Source organism: Cyprinus carpio, chromosome B3 (assembly GCF_018340385.1).
Source record: "Cyprinus carpio isolate SPL01 chromosome B3, ASM1834038v1, whole genome shotgun sequence".
NCBI lineage: Eukaryota > Metazoa > Chordata > Actinopteri > Cypriniformes > Cyprinidae > Cyprinus > Cyprinus carpio.
Genome location: NC_056599.1, coordinates 41,867,805 through 41,880,751, shown reverse-complemented (window position 1 = coordinate 41,880,751; position 12,947 = coordinate 41,867,805). Strand labels below are relative to the sequence as shown.

The following is a 12,947-nucleotide window of genomic DNA, read 5'->3' as shown; positions in this document are numbered from 1 at the left end:
GTTTCTCGGCAGACTATAAAGTCTAAGCAGAGCATGATCAGGAAGGATGAGAGGATCTGCTCGATCTCTAAGAGGCCTTTCTGGCTCTCTCTCCCTATTGGCAACCCATAGTACTTCCATCTGAAACACAGACATCTAATTAACCAAGTATGCTAATTTATATATTATGTTAGTTTATATAAGTAAAATATTTAAGTAGTTAGAATTTAATATAAAATTTATATATTTTTAAGGTTTAATATTTGAAATAAGCAAAAATTTCATAAAAAAATCTTACCCTTTGGGGATTTACGACTAGTTGGCAGTTATCTTAACTTTAAGAAATTATTTAAGATGATTTTTAAGAACATTCTTTTCAAGAATTTGAATTTTTCAAGAACAATCTTAAAAAAAAGATAAGAACAATTTTTTATATTTTTTTTTTGGGAAAAAAATATTTTTTTATTTTTTTTTTTGTTAGAAAATATGAGGAGATTTTGGGTTTTGAAGGAATTTCTTAAGAATGTTTCGTGAATCTGGCCCCTGGACAAAGTATGAGTGATGACAGGACTCAGCTTCCGAGTCATCACGTGGTTGACACATCAAGTCAAGTCAAGTCACCTTTATTTATATAGCGCTTTAAACAAAAAAGATTGTGTTGAAGCAACTGAACATTAATTAGGAAAACAGTTTGTCAATAATGCAAAATAATGAATCTGTGAATAATGAATGTCTGCCTTCTCACTGTCTGTTATGTGTAAATATACTCCTGTCATAATCAGTACCACACACACACACACAAAGTACATTTTTATTTAGCTGTAAGTAGACATTTCTGCCCACTAAAACACTGTCTCCCAGATACACCTCTCTCATGGACCAGAGGAATGTGACACCCTTTACAAATCAAGAGTAATTTGTGTGCACACATCTGCCAGCTAAACAAGAACTATTACAGCGGTCACGATTTAAGTGTAATGTGAGGTGAATGATAAGTGTTAGATTTTAGAGTAGATCTGCTCATGTTGCATCAGATTTCTTAATACTCACATTTTGGACAGCACTCTCTGGTGACCGTGCGTACGACAGTTAGCAGAAGCTAGAGATTAAGATTTATGAAGTTGTAAATATGGATATTTTTCTTACACAAACGCATGCATCACGTTCCTTCAGAAGGTCTTTATTAGCCCTCTGAGCCATGTCTTTTATAATGGATGGGTGCAATTTTTTGGACTTCAAGTTTTGGGCTACCATCCACTCCCATTATAAAGCATGGATTAGTCTGGACATTATGTAATATTACTCCGATTGTATCCGTCTGAAAGAAGAAAACATATACACCTAGGATGGCTTGAGGGTGAGTAAATCATGAGCTAATTTTCATTTTTGGGTGAAATAACCCTTGAAGATATCGTTGGACCCAAAAGTGCTGCACAGTGACAGCTTTGACAGCAATGCTGCACAATACTGAGATGTTGAGATGCGAGACAATCAAGCAGACGGGTTTAAGGGTAGTAGAGATGTTTTACTGAGGATTACAGGCATGTGCACAAAACATCTGCATCTTTCTTCCCTCGTCTGTTTTTGCTCATTCACTACTCCCATTAAACAGTTTTTAAATGCTTAAAAAGTGTTAACAGAAGGCTTTAAATTTCATTACAGTTACACACAGAGACATGCATGAAGAAGTGCAGAATATACCTTAAAGAATTAGGTGAGTGATGAGGGACTCATTCTTATCAGATGCTCATAAAGACAGAGGTACATTTTCTTTTCATTTAAGATGAACTTGTATGCTGTTCTTCAGAATATAATTAGAGATTGTAAGGTAGCTTTTCAAAACACAACAAGCAATCGATGTTTGAAGCACATGTATAAATCTATTGTGTTCATGTCACAGCTGTGCTTCATTATAGACTTTACTCTCAAACAGTGTTGGTCATGTTTACAACACACATGAAGACCTGCTTAAAAACCGCTGACTGCACATTAACCTTATACATTATATTTACTTATTTAGGCTTCACGATTCACTCTTTTTTTTTTGCACTTGAAAAACAAAGAAAGACAGAAAAGGAGAAGTAAACAAATGATTAGCAAACTATTGTGAAGATCTGTGAGGCTCTATTCAGCCTGTCCTCTGTACATTACTTTTAGCTTTCATAATGTACAGGCAAGCCGTGTTCACACCCTAACACACAATGTTACCAATGGACAACCTCCCTCTATCATATTCACAGTCTGGGTGTGTCTGCCCACTTTTTAATCTACACGTGACCACATCGAATGGCGTGCCGCTTCTAAACAGGTTATAGTACAGTCGAGTTCCTCCTCTACAGACTGCTGTAATGAGATGATCTGGTGCTCGTATGAAGGAGTTGACAGGTTTGCAGTAACCAGCAGAGTCAGTTATTTTCCTGTGTCTGATTTCACTGGTACACATCTCCACATTCACATAAGGACCCCGATGGTGATTGAGGAAGTTCTGATAACGACGCATTGTATGTGCTGGTTGAGCATGAGTGTAGGACGACACACACAAGAGCAGCAGCAGAATCACTGTAGACTGATGGATCTCCATCACCTGAGGAACAACACACACATCAAACACCTGCTGCTGACATCTGACTTACTGAAGCAGTTTAGACTTGAAGAACATAATTCATAAAATAAATGACCGAACCCTTCATGTGTTATTACTTGCACATATCTTAGTTACTTTAAAGGGTTAGTTCACCCAAAAATGAAAATTAGCTTACTTTCCAGTCATACGCGGAAGCCATCTTTTTTTTTCTTACAAAAGCGCATGCATTAATTACAGGAGGCCCCTCATTCACCCCCCGGAGCCGTGTGAGGCATGTTTTATTATGGATGCGCACGCTTTATTTGACGACTTGTGGACTGTTGAACAGAAACACCCGCTGACTGCAATGATAGAGCAGGACAGTTTTTAATATAACTCTGATTGGATTCGTCTGAAAGAAGAAAGTCATTTACACCTAGGATGCCTCGGGGTGAGTAAAACAGTCTAATTTTAATTTTTGGGTGAACTAGCCCTTTAACCCAGCTGTGCAATTTTACTTACACACATGGTTCCAGTCCTGTATTTGTGCTGAGACACATTTCTTGTTAATCTTAACGTTTCTGAGTAAAGTTGTGAAGTTCTTACCTTGTTGTTCTGGGTAAAGGAATATTTTGTTCTTTAGAGTAATCAACAGCACTGTAATGAACCAAGCTTAGAAAAAACCCTGATGAAACTTGCTCCAGACTGCTTATCTGACAAAAAATGAACAATTGAACTTACATCAGCATGAAAAAAAAACTTCAGAAATCAACAAAAAACATCTTTGTAAAATAATTATTTGAAATGATAAAATCCGGGAAGTGAGCATGCTTCTCTGTTTTTCATAGTTTATCTGATCTGTTAAACACACAGAGACAGAGAAAGTGCACGTTCATTTTGATCTTGTTTTAATGGGAATAATCTGTGGCTAATCACAGTGCTCAATTTAAGATGGATCCTGTTCAAGAAAATGTCTATTTTGGATTTTGTGTGTTCCGGTGATTGTTTTAAAGGATCCGGCGTTAGATTGTGACAGTGTCTGTGTGTATATGAGAGCGAGCGCAGGTTTATGTATTTGGAGGTTATGTGTTGGTCCTCAACATATTTCTGACCGTGACCAGTCAGCTTTCTTTCTTTTTTTTTTTTTTTTGTAAATTTTATGCAGATTTTTTACATACATAATACAATACATGTCCTTTCACTGAACAGAGGTCCACTCACACAGACTGAGTCAAGGAGGCCTGAGCCTGAGGGCAGTGGAAAAGACTCAATAAGGATATAAACACCCCCCGATGCATTTAGGTCCCAGTTTGTGGTCTATCCTTCCTGATGTATTCTATCAAACGAAAGAGATTAACAAACCCAGAAATCAAATGTTTGGTGGTGGGAGGGCTTGGTCATAATATCAAAAAAGTCATGTTGCATGGGGGTCGCATCTAGAAGAGAAGTATGCTTGACAAAATTCCTAATTTGTAGATAACGAAAAAATGGATTAGTAGGGAGTTTGAACTTAGCCTGGAGCTGAGCAAAAGATGCAAAGTGATTCTCAATGTAGAGATCCCTGATAGTAGTTAAACCTTTATTTGACCAATGCATAAAAACAGCATCCATCAAAGCAGGCTTGAAACAGGGGTTCTGACATATGGGGGCATGAACTGACTTTCCTGGGAGGTTCAGCATTGCCTTGATTTGCTTTAAAATTTTAATCCAGTTGCAGAGTAAGAAATTATTGCGTAGAGATTTAATTTTAATATCAGGTTTTGAGAATAGAATGGATAGAGGCATAAAAACAGATCTCTCCCAGTTTATAGTAAATCCAGAGAATCGTCCAAAGCCATCTATCAGATTAAGAAGGGGTGAAAGGGATGTTTTGACATCTGAAAGGGTCAGAATTATATCATCTGCGTACAGACTTGATGGTGCACTCGGATGTGCCGCGCCCTATACCGGAGATTTGTGGGTCGGCTCTAATGGCTGTGGCCAGCGGCTCAAGAGCTAAAGCAAAAAGCATTGGAGAGAGACAACACCCCTGCCTGGTTTAACCCGTTAGACAGGACTTCAGCTATAATTTTTTGGTCAGAGTTGAGCAGAGATAGGAGACGATACGAAGAGACATTTGTTTGGTCTCTGTCCCTTTTTTGATAGGACACAGATATGGGCGTCGTATAGAGTATGAGGGAAAGTACCTGTAAAAGGAATCTGTTCTCTATAGTAGGTGGAATGCTAGTCCACTACGGAGCTCCAGCAAGAAGTGTGACAGGAGACAGATGCTTGTTCAGTGGTTTATATCTTCAAGATGTGTCACTTTATATCATCCAGCATTATACGGTTCTTAAATGAACAGAGGTGGCACATGTGGTTTAGTCTGAAATAAACAAATGAAATATCAGAATTCGTCTGTACACAGTAACAACGTTTACCTCAGTATACATCTTCTCTATACATTAATATTAAATACCACACGATAAATGGCGCTAAACATTTGCATGTAAATAACGCATGCATAACTTCTCCATATTCTGTATAATCTTAACTACAATATGCACTGATGACAATAATCATAATATGCTGTGGCAACATTGTTGCAGTATGACAGATAAAGAAAGATAAATTAACTTACGTTCAGGCACGCTCATTCACCACTCTTTGAAACAGCGGCAGAGAAAACGAAACCGAAAGTAATCTGGACGCGCTCTGACAGACTGCACTCAGCGCTCTGCACTAGAGGTCTGCGCGAGTCCCGCTCCCGCTGGGGGTATATCCGCACCCCTCCCGTTCCCGATATATATACACTCTTTCTTCACCCGCTGTCTGCTTAGAATCATTCTCTTCCCGACCCGACCATTCCGCTAAATTTTAGATCTCGTTTCCAAAATTTCACATTTACATTTTCCACGGAGAAAATAAAAATGTTGTCTGCACAAAAATTGTATTTATTATTTTATTCGCCTTGTCAAGGTACAAAATTTAACATTTTGCTGCCAACACAGTAGGGGAAAAAATGTCGCAGAGAAAAAATAACTAAAAAAAAAAAAAAAAAAAAAAAAAAAAAAAAAAAAAAAAAAAATAACTAAAAAACGCAGACTCTGAGCCCTCTTTTCAATATTTCTTGATCCTGTTGTTGGATGTGGAAGTATCTCACTGACATTAAACTTTCCGATTTTTTGCTGCTGTGTTCGAACAATGTTGGGCCAGCTGATTGATACCTTTTCCGGACACACTATCATAGGGTCGAATGTCTTGGCAAACAAATTCAACACATTTTTTCTGTTGTCTCTTTTTTTTAACTGCTCTGGCACCGGCCTAGACTTGTAAATGGCAGTTTAGTTTGACCCTTTGTGATGATGCATGAGTGCCGCCTTAAACCCGAGGTTCCAGTCTTGTGTTGCTGAACAATTGAGCCAAGGGTAATTTTTTTTCCAGCTGCGTCTATGATACATGAAACAAGACTCCCATACATCAGACTTGCGTTGATGTGGGTTTCTTAGCAGTAAACTGACCATTTTTCCAGTCCAAGTTGAAAACGTCCTTCAAGGAAAGCGCATCCACACTTTGCTCTGCCATCCTTTTGAGGGCCGTATATTTAGCACCGGTACAGTCTGCCCTTGAGGAACGTTATGCACGTGCCCGCGCGCACAGAACCCCGCAAATACAATGCATGACGCAGAAAAACTGGTCCATGCGTGCAAGCGCGTGCATAACGGTTCTGAGTGCAGGGCAGGCTGTAGCCTATACAGGTGGTCGATAAGATTAAGATTAAGTAAAGCGAAGATATGCTGTTCTGAAAGGACGTCGGGAACGAGATTTGAATGACCGACTGCTCCCGTTCAAACTTACACCAGAGTTACCGACCGCTACCAGTTGTGTTAGTTTGAAATTTAAACCCCGCGTGGAATGCAGACCTCTACTCTGCACACGCACAACTACGTCACACGCACATTGACGAGACTACCCTTACAAACCAATAAGGAATTTAGTACAGTACCCTTTTCACTGAGCAACTGACCATGGCCGAAGCAGGAGGGGGGCAATAACGTCACACGCACATAAAAGACCGAACAGCGTTTCGATCTCCTGCAGTGTAAATTCAGATTCCAGTTTTCTAGTCTTGCAAACTCAGAAAGGACTGGAATGTCTAAAGTGTGGAGAAAACTGGCAATGTGTGTATATCGAGGCAGTAAAAGCATCTCTGGAAATATATATAGCTGGCTGTAAAAACAAAAAAATCTGTCATTAATCTGCTTGTGATCAGTTAATAGCTGACCGGTGGAGGAGAACATTTTCTGTATTGCCCTGTCAGATATGACCTAGCGAGCAATTTATCGGTCCTTATCACCAGCACAGAGTGCTTCTGCTTTGCTGAATATATATAAAAAAAAAATCTGCATTTTTGATCAAATAAATGAAAGCTTGATGAGCATAATATATATCTATCAAAAACAGTAATGGGTCCAAACGTTTGACCGCTACTGTATGTACAAATAAATCAAACTTTATCTAAGGTAATCTCTTTTTTGTGTTTGATGAAGATGTCATTATTATTTTGCTGTTTTATTTCATTTATGCACAGATCCAGAATAACCATTTCAGTAAGTGCTTGTATCATTTCTGGTTTTCTCCTAGCTGGGTATGGGCAGGATTTCCCATTTAATCAATACTGACTACAGATATTATCATATTAATATCATAGTATGGTAATGTATTGCATTGTGTGTGTGTGATATTTACTGTATATAATACACACACACACACAATCAAGTGTACGAGAAAGACCGGATCGCTACAAAGCAGAAAAAGTTATTTTCTAATTATCTTAAACTGAAATGAAGCTGTGTTATGTTAGAGCAGTACAGTAAGCATCAGCTGGATTTAGAAGATACACACGTCTGAGGTCCTTTATTAGAGCTGATTACGTTTAGGTGGAAGGTTTTTAATGAATTGGAGAAGTCTGGTCCAGCAGGTGGTGATAGAAAGGTAAGGATGTTATCACTCTTCTCGGTCATATCTAATTTTTCATCTCTTTAATTATACTGACCATCTGGTTATAGAAATATAGTGTTGTTTAGATTGCTTATTTATGTGTGAGTATTTTTGATGGTGGTGTAATATTTGTAATATTATTCAGTGTTTAGTAAATCCCGTGTGGCAGAGCATATATTTTCTGTATATTATATCGTGTTTTGAGGTTTTTTTGAGGGGTATTTTTCTAGTTTGTTTTATGGTATTAGTTTAACTGCAGCCACAACTACAGGCTATTTCCTTTTTCTTTTATAATTTGCATACATGTTGATTGTTAACATAGTTCTGTTTCTTGTGGAAAGCTCAGTTCTGTGATGGAACGAGGCAGGTTATGATGTTTGTTGCCACACACCAGTGTTTGCCATAAATATATTTTCAGGGGAAGTTACTAAAGTAAGGTCAATTTGTTGCTAGAAGTTGCTAAATGACGTTGTGATGTCATTGCACGATGACATCATTATAAAATAACGACACAAAATTGTCACTACAAATCTCAGCAAAAATATTATAAAAATGTTAATTTTTGATTTGTTTGTAAAATAATAACATAATATAAATAACTGTATTTTTAAATACATCATTGAATTATTGGATACTTACACATTTTTTTTACATTATAGGCCCCGTCACGAATCCGGTTCATGGTCTTCTGTCCTCTCGCCATCGGAGGACGCTCTTCCATCACACTGACTCTCGCACCACACAGACTGCTGCCCGTCACACTGGACTACAGTTCCCAGCATCCATTGCACTGACAGCTGAATGACCTGATCACACAGATGTCACTAATCACACGCTCACCTGAGAGCTATTACACACTTTCCTGCAGAGTTTCAGCTCCCTGTGATCTTCTAATGATCCCACAAATGACTGGAGGTCACCAGGTCATACTAGTCCTGTGCGTATAGGTATAATTCAGTGATTGGAGTTGGTTGGTTGTGTTTTGTTGATCTCTGACCTAGATTATTGATTTAGCAAAATCTTGTCATTTTAATAAATATTACATGAAATTTATCAAAAATTGTTTCTGCTCCCATAAGCTCAGTGTGTTCTCTTTAATCTCTTCCACATTGAACGTCTATTATGTAAATACTTCATAAACAGACTTTAAATATTTAACTGATGCTTGTCACTTTAAGATAAGTTAATTGATTTACTGTAGATTCTGATCTTTGGCAGCTAGCATCAACTTTTCCAGGCTGTAAATCTAAATCCTGTAGTGTAGTCTTCCAGCCTTGAGAGACTATAGAGAAGCTGACATCCATTTAATATGTAGATTCTGATCTTTGGCTTCATCCCTGTGAATTAAATCTTTTATTAGATTTTTGAATATGTTTATTTAAAAAAATAAAAAAATGACCACACAATTGAATGTATTATATATTGTGCTTTTTCAGCAAATCGTTTGTCTTTCCGTGGCTATACTAAAATTTATGCTTCATTTATTGAGCTATAATATAGATCATGATTTCTCTTTCTGTGTGCTCTGTTTTTAAAACACTGAACACACATGGGGTCCATATGGAAATGCTGGCTGGGAAATGCCTTGGATTGCATTGTGTTTGAGAGGATTGCAGGCGCGCTGGAAGCTGTTTCATGCGGGGGGGGGGGCTGAGGGCTGGGTTGGAAAATATGTGACGTCATTATGTTGTGACTGACTACATGAAATTTCTCTACTAGTCTTCTCCCCTGGCGTGATTGTTACTGTTTTATACACAAAAATTGTACTTGATGTACTTGTGCTTTGATGTTTAATAAAAATAATTAAATAAAAATAATAATAAAAAAAAATCTCTGTACTGTTTAGGCTATGTGTGGTAGCCATTAAAGAAAACCTATTTTGGTTTCATATTTGTTAAAATATTATAGGCTAATGTAATTTTTTTTTTATTTATTTAATCAATGTTTATTATGAAAGTGAGCATGCAGCATGAGAAAGATATGATACATCATGCGCAATAGCCTATGAGACATGGAGTGGGTAAGACATGATTTTAACCACTTTATTGAGTTTTGTTTTGTAGAAAGACTCTGTTTAAAAGATTTTCGTTTTTGTATAAATTGTATCTTAATTTTGATCAATATTTTATCAACCCATTGCCTGTATTTAATAAACAAGCAAATATATTAGCGGACAATGTAATAAGGTGCCGGCACATCACTTGTATTGCACGTGAACTGGAGGGCGCAGAAACTCAGCTTGTGCCTCACAGACAGTTTTGAGAAAATATAGGCTATCTATTATAGAAAGCTTTAAAATGTCTACTTTTAAACGAAAATATTCAAAACGAAAATAAATAGGCTACTCTCTGAATATGTAGGCCTAATCCATATAAAATGTGCATTTCTCTCTGGCGTTCATGGCGAGTCCGCATCGTCTTTGCAGAGACACAGAAAAACACCATTTTATTAATAAACAATTAAATGTTTCCTTGCTATTTTTGACAAATTCATAATCATTTCTTCAGCCGGTTCTTTGTGGCAAAATTATGCATGCGGTCGTGCGCTTGAGAGCGGCTAGTAAACGCCCATTATTCTGATCGTAACAAAGCATTACAAATTCTACATTTATTTCATTTTCTCCATAGATATGAGAGGCCAAGTCACAAGTCAAATAATTTTTTTATTTACAATAATAGTGATTGTCGGAAGAGATGGCTTCCCTTGGCTTCAGGGAGAAAACGCCACTGAGAACGGGGATGGTCATTTTCTGAAAAAAACAAAACAAACAAAAAAACAATTAAGTATATATGTCATATATATTCACTAAATAATTATTCACTATTATTTAGTGATGTGCTGCCTTATGCTAGCCTAGGCCTCTTCAGCCACAGGACTACGGTGAATAGGCAACAGCATACAGAAATAAATAATGCTAAAATGCTCGGCGGCAGTATAAGGGATTTAAAACCATTTCTTACCTCGATTTAAAGTGCACCAAACATGGCCTTGCGTTCAGGTGTGTTGCTGATGAAGCTCCGAACAAGAGATGGTATATCCAGCCTGTCCAGAATGTCACTATGTATGTGCATTAGCGCCAGATGTGTCAACCTCTTCTGGCTTGTGGTACTTCGGGTCCAGGTTTTCAGGCGTCTGAGAGCTGAGAATGATCTTTCTGATGGCGCAGCTGACACAGGTAGACATAAACAAAGCTCAATGAATGCCTCAACTTCTTTAAATAGCTCTCTAGTTTGGGGATGCAATGATGAAATGAATTCAGCAAGCTCTTTCACTGCAGTGAACCGTCTCTCCTTAGTTAGGTCACCCAGTAGAGTTAGTTGCATTTGTAGACGTGATCGATCAAACTTTTCCGGGAGTTGCATTTCTTCATTTAGACCAGACAGGTTTTGGTTTGCAGCTTCGATAAGAGTCGTTTCTCTTTGTGCAGCCACTTTAATTCCACTTTGATCAAATCTTCTTTTAAGCTCAGTTTGGATTAAGTCTACTGCTTCAAAGAACTGACGTCGCCACTGTGCTTCTCCAGATTTGCACACCAGAACCTCTGGTTCTGAAGTGTTGCGGATGCGAGCTGGGGTTTTGCTCAATCTGGGGGGATTTGGCATTTTCAAATTGTTGCATCTTGCAGCGGTGTTAACCTTATCCATCAGCTCTTTGAAAGAGTCATCCCCCCGAAGTCTCTGCATATGTTGCTTGAGGACTGTGACACACTCAAGGGCTGCGCGTGCAGTTGATGTTTCACTCTGCAGACTTCGGGCCACTGCCTCAGAAGGCTCAAAAAGTGCCTGGCTGCACACTAATCCAAAATATGTCCTTGCTTGTTTAGCTTGTGTGCACAATCCGAATATCTTAGACCGAATCTCAGCCCTAACTGACTTGTCTCGCTCCAGAGTCTTTAGGGTCTCCAGTAGTGTAGCATATGCAGAGATGACTCTTGAAATCGCAGTGCTGCGGATGCACCATCGGGTTGGGCAAAGCCCCAGAAGATTGCACACCACATCTTCAGAGCCAAACAGAGACCTGAACAACTGTTTACGTTTGGCTGATTCTGAAATGACAACAGACACTCCCTGAACAAAATTCAACGTGTCTGCAATGAGTCTCACTTCCCTTGCTACCTCTTGCAGAACGAGGTCCAAAGCATGGTTACTGCAATGCACATATAGGGACACTGGACACTCTGCTTTTAGCTTCGCCCGAACACCATTTATACGGCCAGACATGTTGGACGCGCCATCAAAACAATATCCTGCCAAACGTTCCAGAGGTATGTTTAAACGGATAAATATGTCCTTGATGCATGAAAACAATGTTTCTGCAGATGAGTCACTGGCGTTATAAAATCCAAGAAAGACGTTTTGTGCCCTTAAATCTGAATCCACAAACTGCAAACAACATGAAAATTGCTCGCTCGCGCTGATATCGGTTGTTCCGTCTGCTGTGAGACCAAAGAAAGAACAGTGGCTGATTTGAGACATGATTTCACGTTGTATGGCATGAGCAAACATCCCGAGAATTTCGTTTTGAATTGTATCGGACATCCAATTGTCTCTGCGTAACATCCATTCTCTTTCTTTTGGGAGAGCGTGTGTCCTCTCCAGCATTAACTGCCAGAGGACTCCATCTCGGTGAGCGTGCCCTCTAAGTGGCAACCCTTCGCGGCCTAGGAGCTTGATTGAGCGGAAGAAAAGCTCCAGCACAGCCCTACCCGTTGCCTGGTCTCGAGCGGCAATATCCGAGATCACAGCGTTGATTGGTGTTAATTTTAAGGATTCCAAAGCACGCACTGAATCCGAGTGCAATTCGGATAACTCATGTTGAGCAAATTTTTCACGTGCTTTCTTCCAGTTACTATATCCACCACCAGCCTTTACGAAGGAGCTTTGATTGTCGTTTGTGAGCCGCAGTAATCCTTTATCCGTCGCTTTAGCACATATAAAACAAATCACAGAGTCAGATTCTCTAATATAATGCAGCCATTTCCATTTGTCAAACCATCCACATTGAAATGAACGCTCGAACGTTTCCCCACCAAATCTCCTGCCTGGAAATTTAATCCGGGGTTGGTAGGGCTTGTCAGCTACCCTGGCAGCCATCCGATCATGTGTCCCGACCTCAGCAGAATCCATGTTAACGTCCAGCTCACAAACCTCGCTGCTCGCGGATGCTGACATAGGCCTACTAACAGCACTAGTCTGAACCGAGTTTTGTGTCAGTGTCAGTCTTTTGGAGAGGGTTCAGTCGCCGTTTCATCGACGTTATTGTTGACATCCTTTGTTTGAGAAGAATTCCCATCACTATTTTTACTTTTTCTTAACTGTGTTACCCGAAAAAAAGTCCGAAATACGTTTTCTGCTGCTTATTGCTAGCCATGACCAAACAAGTGTGAGGTGACAGAAGCATTCCTGAGGAGGCTAGGTTAGTCTTT

General features: G+C 39.0%; 1 long non-coding RNA gene across 1 annotated transcript; it reads right to left on the bottom strand.

The window, feature by feature from the left end:
• Positions 1-3,151: 3,151 nt before the first annotated feature.
• Positions 3,152-5,313, bottom strand: LOC109099706. Its single transcript, XR_006154280.1, has 3 exons — positions 5,163-5,313; positions 4,729-4,907; positions 3,152-3,255 (listed from the first exon to the last, which is right to left on the bottom strand). It is a non-coding gene; the product is annotated as an uncharacterized LOC109099706 (long non-coding RNA).
• Positions 5,314-12,947: the final 7,634 nt, after the last annotated feature.